The sequence below is a fragment of the Corvus cornix genome, chromosome 1 (assembly GCF_000738735.6).
Source record: "Corvus cornix cornix isolate S_Up_H32 chromosome 1, ASM73873v5, whole genome shotgun sequence".
Taxonomy (NCBI): domain Eukaryota; kingdom Metazoa; phylum Chordata; class Aves; order Passeriformes; family Corvidae; genus Corvus; species Corvus cornix.
In genome coordinates, this window is record NC_046332.1 from 109,652,884 (window position 1) to 109,670,237 (window position 17,354).

General features: G+C 41.4%; 1 protein-coding gene across 1 annotated transcript in view; it reads left to right on the forward strand.

Moving 5' to 3' along the window:
* LANCL3 (LanC like 3) overlaps window positions 1-17,354 on the forward strand; it is a 39,117-nt gene that overhangs the window by 902 nt on the left and 20,861 nt on the right. The gene's annotated exons all lie outside the window — the stretch shown is intronic.

The window sequence follows — 17,354 nt, forward strand, 5'->3', positions numbered from 1 at the left end:
GGATGGGGTCCCGACTGTGGAGCGGAGCGCTGCATCCCGGGGCACGCCGAGAGCAGCAGCTGTTGGTTGCCAGGTGGTTAATTACTTGGCAGAAGCCACCCCGGGCTTTTCAAGAGTATTTCCGTAAAATGAAGTGGGTAAGAAAAGAAATAGCGTTGAGTAAAACAGAGTGAGGAACCCTGTAGTACTAAGCGGTGCTGTGCTGTAATTTGTCAGCGAGGAACCAGGTTTTGAGGGGCATTTGGTCTTGCTAACCCCAGCATTCAGACTTCCGGAAATCTGGTCGTGTATTTTGGTGCTTTTCATGAAAGAGAGCAGGGGATTTTTTCCTGGAAACCTGAGATGTGGTTATGGTTCAACATAGTATTGGTTTCAGTGATTGGGACTTTACCCCTAGACATTGTCATTGTCAGTACAATTTAGCTGACAATTCAGAGCTTCCACTGATTATGGCATTACAATTATTGCAACTGATTGTGTTTGCTGTGGTGATTGTAACTAAGTGGTCAGTGTGGTATCTGACCAGACAGTTGGTAGATTTTTTTTTTTTCCCCCTGTCCTCTTGTCAGGTCCAATCTGTGTTTCCTCTGTTAATCACTGATTTGCAAGTTCATATGCTTCTGGCTTTCTTCCCTCCCAGGAGAGGAAGCAACATTTATTTATAAGTAAATAAATGATGTAAAAACCAGTGGCTCTGCCCCATCCAATACTAGTCACTGCAATTGGAGTCTGAGGAAATTCGCTTAATGGAGGTCTCAGGAGGCTCGAGGGTATTCAGAGAAGCCAGGAAGAATGTTAAGTCAGTTAAATACTGTGATTGCCTTCAACTAGAATTCTTACCACGCTAAGCATTTCAAGTAGCATAGCAAGCATGCTGTTTCTTTGTATAGGATTGTCTGAAGACCATCACCATAAACATGGTTCTGTTATGTGTAACCATAGCCGAACTTTTCATTCTGGTGGCATTTCCCATGACAGGAAAGTTTTGTAGAGACATCACAATCCTATGTGCAGCAGTGCCTGCCTGAAGGTGGTTTCTCATGGAGAAATAAGCCATCCCTGTTGGTTCAGTTTGCACTGGGGGAGTGTGTCCAGCACCCATGTCAGTGCTTATGATGGTGTCGTGACACAACAGCAGAAGGAGGTGGCACCCTGCACTCTGCTGCTTTATTTAATGCCTTTTTCTATTTGTCTTACATCCCTGAGAGCAACTGCTGAACAGTTGGGAGAGTGAGTGCAATCACCTCTCACAGGCAGCGTGAGGAAGGGGAGAGCTCTCCTCTGTTTGCTTGCTGAAAAATCATACTAAAGGCAGCTGTAAAGAGTTAAACATCCCCACAGATAAGCACAGGTATGCACTTACAGAGGAATCTATTTAGCAGGTGGGTTAATTGCTGTTTTGCCAATAAAACATGTCCTGTAACCCCTTGCTGATGTTTTCATTGATAAGATGATGTCCTTCTATAGTATTACTTCTGTCAAATATGTCGTAATTTTAAATGCATAGTGCAAGAAATAAAGCACACTGTTAATTATTTTAAAATTCAAATTTAATTTTTTTAATTTAAAAAAAGATTTTAAAAGCTTGCAATTGAAATATTTTGTTCCTTTGTGAGGAAAATTATGATTTCTAGTCTATATGTACTCAAGCTTGAGCAAAATTTGTGTCCTTTGATAAATATTCCCAGCCTAGTACAGAATTATTTTAATTAGTACATTGCCAGACCAAACCCTGCATCTTTTTACAAATGAAGAAAGGGATGCCCAGAGAGAGTGCATGTCATTTATTACCCAAGGTCAAACTGTAAGCCAGGTACATCCCAGAATAGAAGCAATATCTTGTGATTCGAACCGCTGGAAAATGCTACCTCCTGTAATTTGATTGTGCACAGCCTCACATGGCTTATTGCATCATGTTTTCTTGTTTCCCACGTTTTGGTTTTTCTTTTGTTTCTTTTTTTTTGAGGACACTCTGCAAACATTTGCAGCACAAAGTGAAATCCATTCCTTACATTGAAACAGCCGCTGCTGCCCGCATGGTTTTTTCCTCTGAAGGAGTCAAATGGTGACCTATATATGAGAAATCGCTTGTCCTTGAGAAAAGCCTTTTGAGGGAATTTTATAATTTATATCTTGGGTTTGTTTTTTGTTTAATCCAAGCAGGGACGGAAGGAGACAGCTTTATTTCAGCAAACACAAATTTAGCTCAGCTGCTGGGCCCCAATACTTCAGTGTCTTGCTAAAGAGTCCTGGCATCTTTAAGCTTCACATGTTCTTCATGAAATTAATGGACTGTCCTGAAGGATCCAGTCTATTGGATAACACTGACCTCATGTGAAGAAAGCATTTACATTCATCTGGTTTTCAGATTTTTAGGCTAATACAGCATTTTTCCCTGATGAATTAATTGGGATTTTTTGCATGAGTAAGGATTACTTCAACAGTCAAGGCTTAACAGGATTTGACTTTCATGATGCACTGTGCATTAGGAAAGATGTTTATTTTCATCCCTTCTTTAATTTCCGTTATATTGCAGTCAGTGCTTCCCAGACAGAGAAAGGTAAAATATTGTGTTGGCAGAAACAGTGTGTTATTTGTACAGGGTGCATGTACTTTAGCTGCCCTTAACTGCTGTGTTTTCACCATTCAAGGAAAAAAATTGTTTTATTCTCTCTTAAGTACATCTTTTCCTATTTCTTGTAGTGTTGGTTCATTGTGTGTCCTTGGGGAAATCTGTCAGTCCTGCTTTTAATTACCTTCACTCAGTCTCTGTTTGCTTGGGCAAACAGCAGTAAGACACTGTTAAAATGATGGTCCCGTTCCTGTGTTCAGATGATATTTTACCCTCTCCTCAATTTTTTTCCGTGATGCTTCTGTCCCATTTTGTGGTTGGTGGAGCATGGTGTGCCTCGGTCGTTGCACTCCCTTCTGGCAATGTAACTGTCAGATGACAGAGGAAAAGGTACAGAAGTTCAAGTGGCTCTTTGTATCACCATCTGCTAAAGATGCTGCTGCCTTTTAGCACAGCTTGGGTTATCTTTTAATAACTGACTGTATGGATGGGCTCGACTGACTTCCACTGGCTCGGGGTTGCAGCAGCACAGACAGCAGTGGTGCCCTGTAGGAGACAGGGCAGCATTTTGCACAGCCTGGTGCTGTGATTTCATTGGAGACCGTGGTTTCAAAAGACATTGGGGACCCTGTGAGAGACCCTTGCCTGCAGTTGCAGGGGTGACAGGCTTAACTAGCACACTGTGCCAGCAGTGTGGCCAAACCTGTTCCCTCAGGGACTGAGGCGCTGGGGAGTCTTGAGAGCCTGTAGAGGCTCTTCATGCCACAATGGTCAAGCTTTCTGTTGTCTGTGTGGCAGAGGGGCATCTCAATTTCCTTTTCCAGCCAGTGCTAGGTCATGATTTGGTGTGTGTTTCCAGTGGTGTTGTCCTGTCAGAGTGTACACAATCCTGATATTCTGTCGGGGCCTACCCTGAAAGGGCAATGGTCTTTCTAGCAGGACCTCATTCAGTGTAAGGCCCTGCTAAAAACCATTCTTACCCTGCCTGCCCTCTGTCACTGAAGCCTCTTTTGTCTTGGATCTCACAGGATTGCAAATCAAGCTGAACGAACTTCACCTGGTATGTGGAAAGCAGGAATGGCACTGCTGTGGGATGTCTGGAATCTGGATGCCAGAGCAAGGGAAGCATCAGGTGTTATTTTAAAAGGCAGTGGAACGGAGGGATGTGCAGTGTGTGGAACCTGATGGGTCCAACCTTTGTATATTTTGTAATATTCTGGGAGAGAAGATACAAATGAACGAAAGTTATTTTCTTTCAGCTCCTCAGACAATTCTAGATGATGCTATTTGTTCCTTAGAGTCTTCCCTCCAGATAGTAAGCTAGGTTTTAAAGACTATTGTAGGTTACTTTGCTCCACTTTTTTCTTTTTTTTCAATCTCTTAGGAAAAAATTCAAAAGTATGAGGGGAAGAATCTTTCTGAGCCCTGCCTGGAACATGTTCATTTGCAGCTCTTTAAAGTGGAATGTAGCTGTATTAATGCTGAACATAGTTTTTCTGAAAGACACACAAATTATAGATCTTAGCAAGGGATATCTGCAAAATACCCACAAAACTGAGGCACCTCCAAGTGCTGTAGTGCAGAATCTCTGTGTCAGGCTTTTAATCTCACCTGTGCCTGAAAGAGGAGAGTTGGCCTTTGAGGTGAGATTTCATTCCTCCCCTGTGGCCATTAAAGTCCTTTCTCTCTGTTGAAGAATTTGCCAGTTTGTCTGAAACGTTGTGGTGTTTTAAATGTCAGATATCGTGGTGCTAGCTGGGACTGTGCTGATTTCATTATTTCATTTCACACACGCCACTACACAGCCAGGAAGTCTTTTTTTTGCCAGGGGATTAAAATGAGTTAATAGTAAAGATAAAATCTTTTGATCCTAGCTGGCCTCTTTTAAATGTACAGTCTCCTAGTCATGATTTCCGAAACTACACACGGGGGATAAATTTTGCATTAATTGATGAATTTAAACCAGGAGTTGAAAACTGAGTTTTTCTAAAGTAAACAGTGAAAAAGGGGAATTATTTGCATCTGGATTTTTTTTTTTTTTTAAATGAATCTGGATAATTTGGGTCTACATTTCAGAATTTCCCTGTTTCTGTTCAGCAAGGCAATGCGAATCCTTTTTATTTTAACAGCCTTTAGACTGGGAGATTGGGACATCTTGATAATGGCTGCCTGGATTCAGTTCAACGCAGTGGACACTGAATATTCAATTGTAGAGTCAAAGTAGAAAACTGGAGGTTGAAAATGTTGACTTTCCAGTGCACTGTTTACCGGCCAGCAAAAAAGCACTGTAATACAGACTGGATCCTGCTGGAATTGGAGGTTTGATTGACACAAGTTTAGCGACGTAAGTAATGTATTCTGCTGCAGAAATACGGATTTCAACCGCTTATGGCTGAAGAGTGGTATTAAAAAGACAGTTCTGTACAAAAGCAGTGCTGCATCTCTGTACCTCTTTTTGCTGTCGGAAGAACGTTTGTCTATGCAGCAGCTTCTTTCTGCTGAAAAAGCAGCCCAAGCAGTAATACTGATGATATAATAAGAGATTTTAACAGAAAAAAGACATGTACTTACGCAGAGGCATCTCTTGTATCCAGAATAGGTTTCTACTTTCCCATCCTTCTCCTAACTCCTTTAAATTTCATACGCCAGCATTTAACTCTTAAACTTTGTCAGTTCAGTCACCTTGCTCATCAACCCCATGGAGAACTTTGAGGTCACCCTTTGGAGTTTGTCGGTGCTGCTCAGAAGCAGAGATGTTCAAGGCAGTGTGCCTGCCCGCTGCTGTGCTGCCTCTGGCTTGAAGGTGAGACCTGCAGAACAAAACACAGGAACTGGGATGAGGGCATGTTTGTGGAAAGGTGCTGGGCACTTGTTTGGACCTGTGGTGTCTGGTGACTGAATCTCTGGAAGCATCTGGAGTCACCAGTGTTTGAAGCAGAGATGCAGGGGATTTCTCCAGCAGAGAGGTGCAGGGTTGGGCTGGGAGCTGCTGTTTTTCACAGCATTCGTTACGTGGGGTCACTTTGGTGGCACAGGTTTCTTAAATCTATTGCCTTGGGTTTTCAGATTTTTGTATGTTGTGTTTTATGTGTACACCAAAGAACTTTATTACAATACTGTGTTTCCACAGGCAGCAATATTTGACATTGATGTTTTCCCTCATGATTTTTTGGCCTGGTGCTTACACAGGACCAAAAGCCACAGTTAACTGTGCTAACTCACAGGTAGCACTGGATGACACAGCAGAAAGGAGGAGTGTGCATGTCAAACATGCATATGTGATGGAGTGTGTGGAGGCAGAGACAGGCAGGCATGGGGAAAAAAGACATTTGACCAAGGCTGAACAGAGAGGCAAAGAAAGAGACAATTAAAAATTATTTTAAAAGCAAAAGAATTAGTTGCTGGCAAAAATAGAAAAATGAAAAGTTGCAGAAGGGTAGCAGAATTCAAGGATGAAGGGAAAAAGGCAAGAAATAACATAGACCCCGGAGTGGGGCAGATTTAAAACTAAAATCAGATTCTTTGACAGACTGGTAGAGATCTGATGGCCAATGTACTCAATTTAGAAGAAGGTAAAAGTTCAGCAGAACAGTAAACACAGAGAGAAGAGGACAGGCAGAGGAGTAAGCTACATTTTGCTGAGGAAAATTACTATTTTTGTCTGCTTATTTTTTGTTTGTCACTCTTCTGTCCCTGTATTCTCTTTGCATATGCTCATACATTTACAGAAATAGCTGTCATCACATTCAGTGCTTACAAATCAGAGCACAACCTTATGTGTTATATTCCATATTTTCTTTAAGGAATAACTGAGACTACTGATGTCTGGGAGCAAATAGAGGCTTTTTAATGAAAATTGCTGTGCTTCTGACACTGACATTTTCCTGTTACGTGCATATAGTACTATAAATTAGTGTGTAACCTAAACAGTAATGCTGTTAGTAAACTTTACTTTGGTACCAGGCTAAAGAAGCAGGAATATGAAAGAATGAGGAAGAAAAGAGCAGCAGGCTAACAACAATTACACTGTAAAAGCATAACATCCTCAGCACTTTATAGCACTGAAATGGAGGGATAAAAGTAAACTGCAAGTTCCTCTGTAGCCATTTAATATACATTGTTAGAACATTAGATTTTTACATAAAGAAGTAGGACAGCTATGCATCACAGCTGGCAGGGTGCAAATGTAGAAAAGATCCTCTTCTTTTGTCTCGCCTTCGTTAAATCAATAGGTCCCACTTTACTTTGTTAATTCAGCTGGACAGTCTTAAAATCAACCTACAGCCCCAGTGGCAGGCTGTGTAAAGATTGCAGAGCAGGTCCTCAGCCTTGCCTCTGAGCAGTGTTGAAGCTCTGTAGAGAGGATCAGGGAGCCAGTCAAAATGGGCAAGTCCCATGGTCCTGCTGTCACCCAACTTCTCTATTCCATCCCCTTTTTAAAAAAAATTAGAATTCAATATATGCAATCAGGTCACTATTTTTGATCAGATGATTTGTCAAAATATGTCTTTGTCTGTGTCTGTCATGGCAGGGAGTTCTTTGACCATTGACAAGCATGAGATTAAGCACCGAGTGATGTTGTGTAACCTTCTGTCCACTCCATTACAGCAGAGCTCAGGGACAATACCCTGTCAAAACGTTATTTCTTATCTGTGTTGTAGGATTATTCTCAATTGACAGTGAGCTGGAGTACCAAGGCAAAATAATTCAAATAACTGTTTCATTTTAGGTAAACATGATCAAAAAGTATCTTAATAGCAGTCCAAGCTGTGGCTGAGTCATTTGGTGTTTCTCAGCTCAATATATTTTGATGTCTGAGAGAAGAACCATAAATCTATTTTTGCAGTACATCAGCATTCCTGAATTCTTCCTTTTATTGGCTTAGTATCTCTTGTTGAAAAACAGTGGATCATGAGTGAGATGGAATGGATGTCTGATAGCACTGAATTATCTGGGAGAAGAAAAAATGTGGCAGATAAATATACCTTCTATCTGTCCAAGGCATTTAGTTATTTTGTGTGGCTAATCTTTTTCTTCGCAGGATGCTTCCAATCCCTTGTTGGTACAATGTTAACATGATTGAGGATTATAAATTGGGGATGTGCTGGTCCTATTTAGATTTCAGCATCAAGGAAATGAAGGCTGCTCTTAAAAATGTGTGGGCCTGGGGCTAGAAGCAGCACAGGACAAAGCAGCCCTGTGGTGGTGGGTGGGTGCAGAATTGGAGAATGGTAATTATTGCTTATCCATACTGGTGTCGTTCTGTAGTTTGTCTGCTCAGTCCTGACCACCAGATAATATCCCTACCACAATCAAAGAGCTGACAAAGACCTTGAGGGGTAATTCAGGCTGCCATTTAGCCCACAGGAAGATGTACCTGTGCCTGTCATTCCTGGCAGCCGCTCTCTAACCTGCTCTTCATACCCCCAGTCAGTGATGAGGGATATGCAGCCTGCCCTGGATGTCTGACACACTGCTTTTTTAGAAAGTCCAGCCTAATGACTAATCTGAATCTTGCTTTTAAGCCTGGTTTTCTTTGTCCTCTCCATTGAAAATAGCAAAAAATTTTTTTTCTCTGTGCAGAAGCTCTTTATATATTTCAAGACTGTGATTATTTTTACTCTTATTTTTTCTTCTCTAAACAATCCTAATCCTTCCAGTCTTCCCATGTGTGTCATGTTTTCTATGTCTCTGGTCATTCCCACTGCACTCCGCCAGTCTCCCTCCAGCCTTTCCTGAAGAGTGCCAGAAGTTGGACACATGGTTCTGGCAAAGACCTTTCTAGTTTAACAAAGAGACAACTCTCTTCCTTCAGGCCTTTTTTCCATATATACAGCTCAGTAAGGTGTTTGCATCTCACACCAGCGTGACACTGACTCACCTCCTGTTCATGACCTGCTATTATCCAGCACCCTTTTAATGGGCTGCAGCTCATGGACAGGTATTCTTTAGGAAAAGTCTCTGAAAAAGTGAAGTAGGTAGGGGTCATGTAGAGACAGGGAATCATTGAACTCTGTGCTGTGATATGCAAGATGAGAAGCTTCTTCAACTGAAGGAGCTTTGTGTTATTAATGCCAACTAGAGAATCTCTTTTCCTTTGTTCCCTGAATAAAGCTGGGAATGTGTCATTCTACGTTGTAACACGAGGTGTGCCATTACATATCCAGGGGACTTCTGTGAAGTGACAGAGTTCTTTTGTGGAAGTAGCCTTGGAACAATATATTTGAGAGGGCTGTATTAACTCAATTATTTTGTCCACGTTAGAAATCAAGGAGTAAGTGAAATCTGAAGTGTGTGGAGGTTAAATTTAGTCTGTTCTTGTGATTTACTTTAGTTGCTAATGTAAAGATAAAGCTCAGGGTTGTCTCTTCTTCTTACCATCTGTGGAATGGCTAATGCTATACTTGTTTTAGTATTCTAGGACTAAGCCAGTGATTAAGTAGTCAAAATTCCACTTACAATAACAATGGACTGCAAGATACGCATTCCACATGGAGCTGTTTAAATTTGATCCGAGCTAAGTCGGTCAAATATGAACTTGGGGAAAAGTCTTAGCAGTAGAACAGAAAAAGAAACTTGTTCAGGCTCTTTAAATAAATATTGGTTTGTTTGGTTTTGGTCTTGCAGAGCTAAATCCATCATGAGCTTTCTTATTCCAGGCTGCCATTTTCATCCATACATGTTTTTTATTATGGCATCAAGAATGCCTGGAAATAATGCCCATTTCGCTGCTACACATCCAGGAGACAAAATGTAGACAGAGTTGTAGTATGAATGCACTTGTCCTATTTTAATTTTATTCTTTAAGCACTGTGGGACTGCTAGCTTATCTTGGTAAAACAAATATTTTTAGGTAAATTAAAAAAAAAGTAACACACAGGTAAGCTGAGTCAAACTTGGACTTGAATCTAAATGTCTCTAAATTAATAAAATCCACACCATCTATCTGAACAGTGGATTAGCATGCTCAGATTTGGATTTGGCTCAGTTGTAGAGTCAAACCATAGCCATGGTTGGAAGGGACTTCTGGAGATGTTCTGGTCCAGCCCCCTGTTCAGAGCAGGGTCTGCCAGAGCAGGTTGCCCAGGGCTGTGTCCCCTTGGTTTTGAATATCTCTACTCCATGCCTTTCCTAGGCAACCTGTTCCTGTACTTGGGCAGTCTCACAGTAAAAAAGCTTCTTTTTATATTTAAGTAGAATTTTCTGTCAGTGGGCACTGCTAGGAAGATCCTGGCTCTGTCTCCTCTGCTCTCCCCTATCGGGTGTTTATACACATCCATGAAATCTCCAGAGAGCCTTCTCTTCTCCGGGCTGAGCAATCCCTGACACAGTACATAGAAAGCACACAGTCATTCCTGCTCCATTTGCTTTCCCCAAAAGCAGGCTCACAATGCCATTCCACTTCCTCTGACTTCCTCTAGTACCTTGAATGGGTGAAGGATTGCAATTTCTTTTCCTTGCACTTGCAAGCATGGAAGGGCCTAAAGTCTAGAAGGGTCGAAAGGACCCACTCAGCACCATGGTCCCCTTGTCAGTCTGCTGTATAAAGGAAGGGCAGAGTCTTCTCTTAGCACCTAAATATTAAGGTTTGATAAAATTGTTCTGGTTCTGGCAGGCAATTGGGAAGGTTTTGGATCTGAAAAGTTTTAGTGTAACGATTTCTTTTTTCCCTACAAAAACAAAGCTGGTTTAGTGGATGCTGCAGCTCAAACGCTTCTCAAGGGCCTCGCAGCCCTGCAGCACTGAGTGTCTGCTAGTGAAAATGCCTGGATGATTGGAGGAGGTAGACCATTTCCCCACCATTGAAAGAAAACAGGAAATACCCTGAAAGTGCCTATGCCCCTACACTGTTTGCCAGTGGAGGAGGAGAATTCCCTTTCCTATGTGACGTATGAGCAGCCAAGGATGCATCAGGAGAAAAAGGCAAAACCTTTTTCTGAAAGCTGAGTTACAGGCAAAGGAATGATAAAACATTCTTTCCAGTGTCTGCAGATGGCCAGGACACCCCTCAAGCATGAGGGCTATGGAGGGAGGTTCTTTCCTGTCATTATTTTTATGGAATTTCTTTCAGATTCTGCATGACAGACATCAGAGGACTTCAGTGTCCTTCTGGGCCCTTGAAGTGAAGCTGCTTTACTCCAAGGGCATCAGAATATTAAGCACACAAAATAGGGTATGAAAGGCATATGGTAAAGAGCTTTAAATCATGTATTTTGACTTAACAAGCTTGCCTTGGAAAACACAGTTTGTGATCTGTAAGTCCCGAAATAGCTGTGTGGGGCCCTCCTGTCTCACTTTGCTCAGTTCCTCCTGTGGGGCTGCAGAGAACAGTCATGTAAAGTGACAAATCCTGCAAAAGAAAGGATGGCATTAAGTGCTCCCAGGGCACCATGTGTCATCTGTAACATGAGGTAGTAGTAATTCCTGTTAGTTAATTACATGCAGCTAATGGCCAAATGCTGTGAATATTTCTTTATTACTGTTAGAAGTGGTGTGATTTTTCTCATGGCTGTTTTTCTTCCTCCTTGCTGTCTGAGGTTAGAACTCTTACAATAATCTGAACTGTGTGTTCTGACACTCTTTTCCCCAAACTCAGCTTGGTTTACACCCAGTCACAACTGAGAATAAGTAGCATAAAGGGAAGATTGATAAAGTTTTCCTAATTTTATTACAGTACCAAATGGCAATCTTTTAACTCAGAGAAAAGTACAGATAGTAATCCCATTACTTACCAAGTAGGCTACGTTTTAAAGAGCAGTATTCCACACTTCTTCAAATAAATCCCGTGACTCTTACTGTGCCCTTGAAATGTGGCAGTATTGAATTATAAGTGACTGTCTGTATTTGAAATATGACTTGGATTGTATTTGGAGTTGTGGGCATATTTCCAGGCAATGCTAATGGCACTGTATGCCACTGGAAACTCTTTTGTCTTTTGCTTCAGAACCATCTTGTCGAGGTGCCCTGGAGTATCTGGGAGCTACATACAGAACATCAGGATTTTTACTACATCAGTCTGCTACCACAGTCTAAGGATAGAGTAAAATTCAGATGACTCAGAGGACTTGATCACCTTCATCTGGTTTTCCTGCATTATGCTGTCAGCATTCTTCCTGTAGCTTAAGTTGATATTTCTATTCAGTGACTTACTGGCATGGCACAAATTGCAGATCACACAGAGTAAAAGTGACATGATGCCAGCATGGAGTTCTCTAGAATTCCCTCCGCTTGAAGGCAGTGCTGGTGCTTCTTTAAAGTGACTAATTTATGTCTTAGTTAGCCTGTGAATGATGCTTTTGTGTCGCTTACCTCATTTAACTAATTTCACAGGTAGCCACATTGTTCCTCAGCAGCAAATACTTAGACATATTTCCAGGTGTCACATGCCTCATAAAGATCTGCATAGTAGAACTGTGCATATAAAGCAGCATGACATAGAATAAAGAAGTCTTCTGAGACAACCAAGATCACATGTTGTAAACAACAGAATCATAAAATTAGTGCCTGATGAAAGAGCAGTAGCCAATACCTTGTTTACATTTGAATAGGTCTTTTGATGCAGTGTCAAAGATAATTTCTTTGAAAACTTAATTCATTCTGGCTTGGATGGGGATACTGGGGATTTGGAATTGGCTGAAAGACCGCAAGCAAAGCTAATCATAAGTACTAATAAGGGACTGATGTAGCAACCAGCCTTATTTATTATCTTCATTAATGATCCAGAGGAGGCAGATATCTGGATAAGAATTGCTTTGGCATTTAAGCTGAAGCAAGTGCCAGACACTATGCACAGGCAGAGGGAAAGTATGAAAACAGCTCAAGAGATTAAAAAATGAGTTAAAATAAGGTTTATTCTTATTTTTTAGTGTAAGCACATGTATCTGGGAAGAAATATCTGTAATACTTATCCTGTATGCTGGGAAGAAACTGAGGTTCAAGTAAGCTGGACATGACAGGGCCTGAGTACATCAGAGTTCAACACTGACTTTAATATAAATTCTTATGTTCCTTTGCTTTTGTTCTCCAAGGGAATGAACAGCTAATACCAGTGAAAAGCCATAACCAGTTCTCATTATCACAACATGGCAACAAGGTCAATGAAATTTGGGCTCCCTACAGGGCTGTACCATCCAACAGAGATACTATGTATTCACTCTCTGGGATTCCTCAGACCTTTCCATTACCTGAAACTCACCCAGGATGCTAAGATACCAAAAGTTTTGCAGTCAAAACTTTCCCGGGCTGGTGACTAAGGTTGGATTTGCTTGAATGGCCAAGGCACCTGATTTATGCCCTGGAAATCTTTTGGGCATCTTTTGATAGGTGTGCAGATCCTGAGAGTGCTGTGTTGTGGGTCACATAAGCCATGCCAAAATTCATAAGCCACCAGCTACATTACTCACCATCTGTGGAGCTCTGGTACAGATTTATAGTGCTCTCTTTTCTCCATGGTGTTTATGCAACTCCTTCCAGTCTTCCCACAGGTAGTGGCAGTTTGCACTCCATCTCACCTGCCATAACTCATCTCTACATCCTCCAAACGAGGTTGTAAAGCTGCAGCTGGGGAGCACATCCCTCCCATTTTGCTGGAAGTGCTCTTCTCACAGAGCCCCAAGGGTCTGACCTGCTGCGGAGTAAAAGCAAATTTGGCGTCTTTTCCCAGTAGCAAGGGCAGAATGTGTTCACCTGTTGTCACCCTTACAGGTTTTAAGACCAAATGGGCTCTGAGCAAATTACAGTACAAGTGGGGGTCTTCCTTTTCATATGCAATAACCTTGAGATTTCATCACAGACCTGGTAATTCAAATTCACCTCCCTTCTTTTTCTGATACAGTGCAGTGGTTTAAGCTGATGCCTCTAAGCGGGGTGTGCTGATGGCTAGAGCAAGTGTCTCTTATTGTGCCTCTGATTGAAATTACTCCCATCTAATACTCAAAACATTCTGCGCAGCAAGGCCTGGAGGGAAGTGCCCCAAACTGTGTCTTTGTCACCTGAAGTGACAGCATGGGAAGAAGCTGTTGCTGCATGGCAGAGGCACGGTAACTGCACAACAGGTTTAAGTAACAGTTTTCAAACTGTTTCACACACAGCACAGCAAGGACAGTTGGATGCTTCCACGTGATTGCAGTCAGGGGCACTAGTGTATAAACAAATGTTTCTCCTTCAAGATTTGTTTCCAGTGCTCCATCTGGTTTAATGTCTTGTACCAGTGCTAGATGACTCAGCTACACAAATGTCTGTGGAAAGTGAAATGTGTTGTCTGTAACATGCCTAACTTGCTTTTTTAAGGACTGGTTTTATGCTCTGAAACACGAGGATTTATTTTTCTTCCAGAATTGATGGGCTAAGTTCTGGGAGTTGATTCTATGACTTGGCCTTGCAACATCTGTCAGTGTTACGACCCACCCCTGAAGGTGAGAGTAACCCAGGTTCTTGTTAGGAGATCCCTTGGACAGATTAGAGTGAAACAACACTGAATGATTGGTGTTTGTAAATGAATATACATTTATTATTAGGGTTTCTTTTGGAAGAGTTTGGTTGCAAAGGAGACCAGGTATGTGGCCATTTTGATTAATATTATCTATAGTAATATAGCAATATAAGAGCATAAAAATAACACTTAAGAAAATGTATGAGAGAAAAGAAAGAGTAGAAAGACATCACCACCAATGGATCCTGTGACGAGACTTGATTGTTGCAAAGTGATGGCAAAGTGGTGGTTGCAGTCGTGATCCATCAGCAGTGGGTGAAGCCCTCCCAATGGGTTAATATACACTCAGGCTCGGTGGGAACACCCAGGTACTTCCCCTGGCAGGGGGAGCTTTCAGTCCTTTGGTGGGAAGCCTCAGAAATGAGTCTGGGGGCAGTTCAGGGGTCTTTGATGGTTTATGACACCTTCTGAGACTGGAGAGCTGCCTCTCACGTCAATGTAGTTCAGTCAGCCTATGCCCCATCAGAAGCGCTGAACACCCTCAGGACCTTTCCCTGGGGCAGCAGGGGGAGTTTTACAACTGAGGGAGGACAAGTGGCCCAATAAAAAGCACCATTCTGCCTTGCAGGATCTGGCTCAAGGCCTGGCTTGTAGCCCTCGGTGGGTGCTCACCTCCTCTGTCTTATGCAAGCAGGGAAGGGCCACCACACGCCCAGAAATTCAACTCCCTGCCCCTCAAGGGGTGCAAGCCTGGCCTTAGCAAAGCACAGATGGGCAATCGTTTGAGTCATTAACCATTAACATTCCAGTCTCTCGAAGTCAGGACTAAATGTTCTTATATTGTAATATTGGATTAATTGGAAGGTGATAAATTATTTATTTACACAACATGGGTTCTGACAAATTCGAATTTAATTCAGTTGGAGTGGTGGAGCACTTCAGCAGTTAAGCCAAAAATCTTTCTAAAAATTCTCAATTATAGAAAGGTTCATTTGGTTTGTTAAAATTGCACAGTGTAAGTGGACCCAGCTAAATTTTGCAGAAATAATTTCCCTAGCTTACTTGATTCTTGGGGGAGCAGAGAGATATTTTGCCTTTAAACTTGACCTTTTCATAAGCTATCATTTTGTTCGTCCATTGCAAGATAAAATAATTTTTTGTTCTTTAACGTGTTATCTCCTTTAACACATTATCTCCTGTCCAGAAAACAGATGTTAACTTCACTTAGAAGAATTTCATAATTACCTCTTAAGTACTTGTTTCTGCTTGACTTCTTTTTTTGTTTGTTTTGTTTATTTCGATAATGGGAGAACAGACCCAGAGAATTATTTGAAGAAAGAACAAAGTAATCTCAGCTCAAGTAGCTGTTAAATAATCATTTCATTATTACTCTCATGCATCCTAACGCTTTCTGTTTGCTCTCTGCAGTGCTGCAATACACTGAGCAGGGATTTCACTGACCTGTCCACAGCTCTAGGCAAACTGTCACACATAGTTTAGGTCCTTCTCCTCCGTGAGTGTTGAGTTTGGTGGAGGTCAGGGACTCTTCTGATGTACTGAGCTGTTACAACTGTACCCATATTATACAGCCACTGTCAGGGCATTCTGTGCATCCCTAGGTAGCATGTTAGGATGGAAGCCCTTGCTTTTATTCATTTTAAATGTGGAAAAAAAACCCACTGCATTGAAGGCATTGTGGTTAGGAGCCGCTGATCCTGGCAGCAACTGCGTTCTCTTTCCGAACCTTACTTTGAAACGAATGAAGAAATGAGTAGTTGGTAATTTCTGCAAGTTTTAACAGTAACAAGCTATAAATGCTTTTATGGATAGTTTTCCAAATGCTACTTTCTGCAGCCTCTCCTCCTCCTCCTCCTCCATCAATTTTTTTTTGTTCCAACACTTCTGCCACGAGGCTTTGAGGAGACATTTCTGTTTTCTTATTTAGTTTGGTAAGCCTGTGAATGACGCACATTCACTTGTACAGAGGGAGGAGGTCTGAACACTTACAAAACAAGCCTAAAGGCACTGGAAGAAGACTGGGAATTCTTGTATGAGAAAGATAAAAGGACTAGATGATGGTGACAGATAAGGAATGCGGTATTTTTAACGTAAAGAGGGAAAAAATATAAGGCTGCCTAATAATGTATAGAATGAAGTGTCTGTTTTCTGAATTCCAAATGTCCCTGGAATATTTTGTGAGTTGCAACCATGTCAACAATGCTCAGCAAAACACTGAGGAAGCCAAAAGGAGAAGAAAGGAATAAGTTATGACATGCAGCAACACACTTCATATGTAAAAGTAAATGGATGTACAATTGCTTACATTGTGATATTTGATTAGTCGAAAAGTGGTAAAATGTTTTTGACAGGTGTAGTCCAGGCCAAATCCTGTAGTCCTGAGAGAAAAAAAAATTCCCCATGGAAAACAGGCATGTAAATGTCTGACAGTCTCAGTTGCATCTGTGAACCTAGGATACCTAGGATAACAGTGTGAAAGGCAAGTGAATTCCTGTTAAACTGACTATCAAGCAAGATGAGATATAGTTTGATCCAATACAATTTGCTGGTGTGTGTATAAACTGCAATCTTTTATTTTAGTTTTTTAAACTTCTTAATTCTTCAAACAATATATTTGCAATAGCAAAGAAGATTCACAGCAAGAGTGCAAAGCTCTGCCTCGACAGAAAATATAGACCATTATTTGGAATTCTGGCTTCAGGGGAGTGGTGCCTCATACCTCAACTGAAATTTTTAATCTGTTTCATTTAGATGCAGAAGACTGTGTTGCCTGGCTCATCACAGGGGTCAGTCTTCTTGAGAATATTTGTTGACAGCTCTTTGAGAATCTGAGGGAGAACTACTGCTTATAAATGCAGCTTTATTCAATAGAGGCATAAAGTATGCACAGCCTTGGAAAAAAGTGATTAAAAAAACCCAAGTATTTTTATTGTCTATAAGTCATGCACTCCACATTGGTTTAGAGCAATGAGTGAGGATGCATGTGCTAGTCAGTTCCCTCCAAACTGACTGAAATGAGAGTAGGATCGATTCTTGAAGAGCTGGATATTTGCTCAGCTGTATCTGTTAGGTTTCTCTACTCAGCTTCTGCAAGCAAGGTCAGCATTTCACTCTGTCAAGTAATTCATGTTCCCGAAATCTCAGTCTTTGAGGGCCAACTTGGACAGAATTATTATCAGTCCCAACAAACTATGAGGCATCCCTATGGTGTTACTAGCAAGACATAGAAACCCTAATAACTTGTAAAACTTTCAGCATTTCTTACATGATACTTGCCAGGAGTAACAGTTTTCCCAGTCAAGACCCATTCAGGTCAATGAGGACTTTGATATT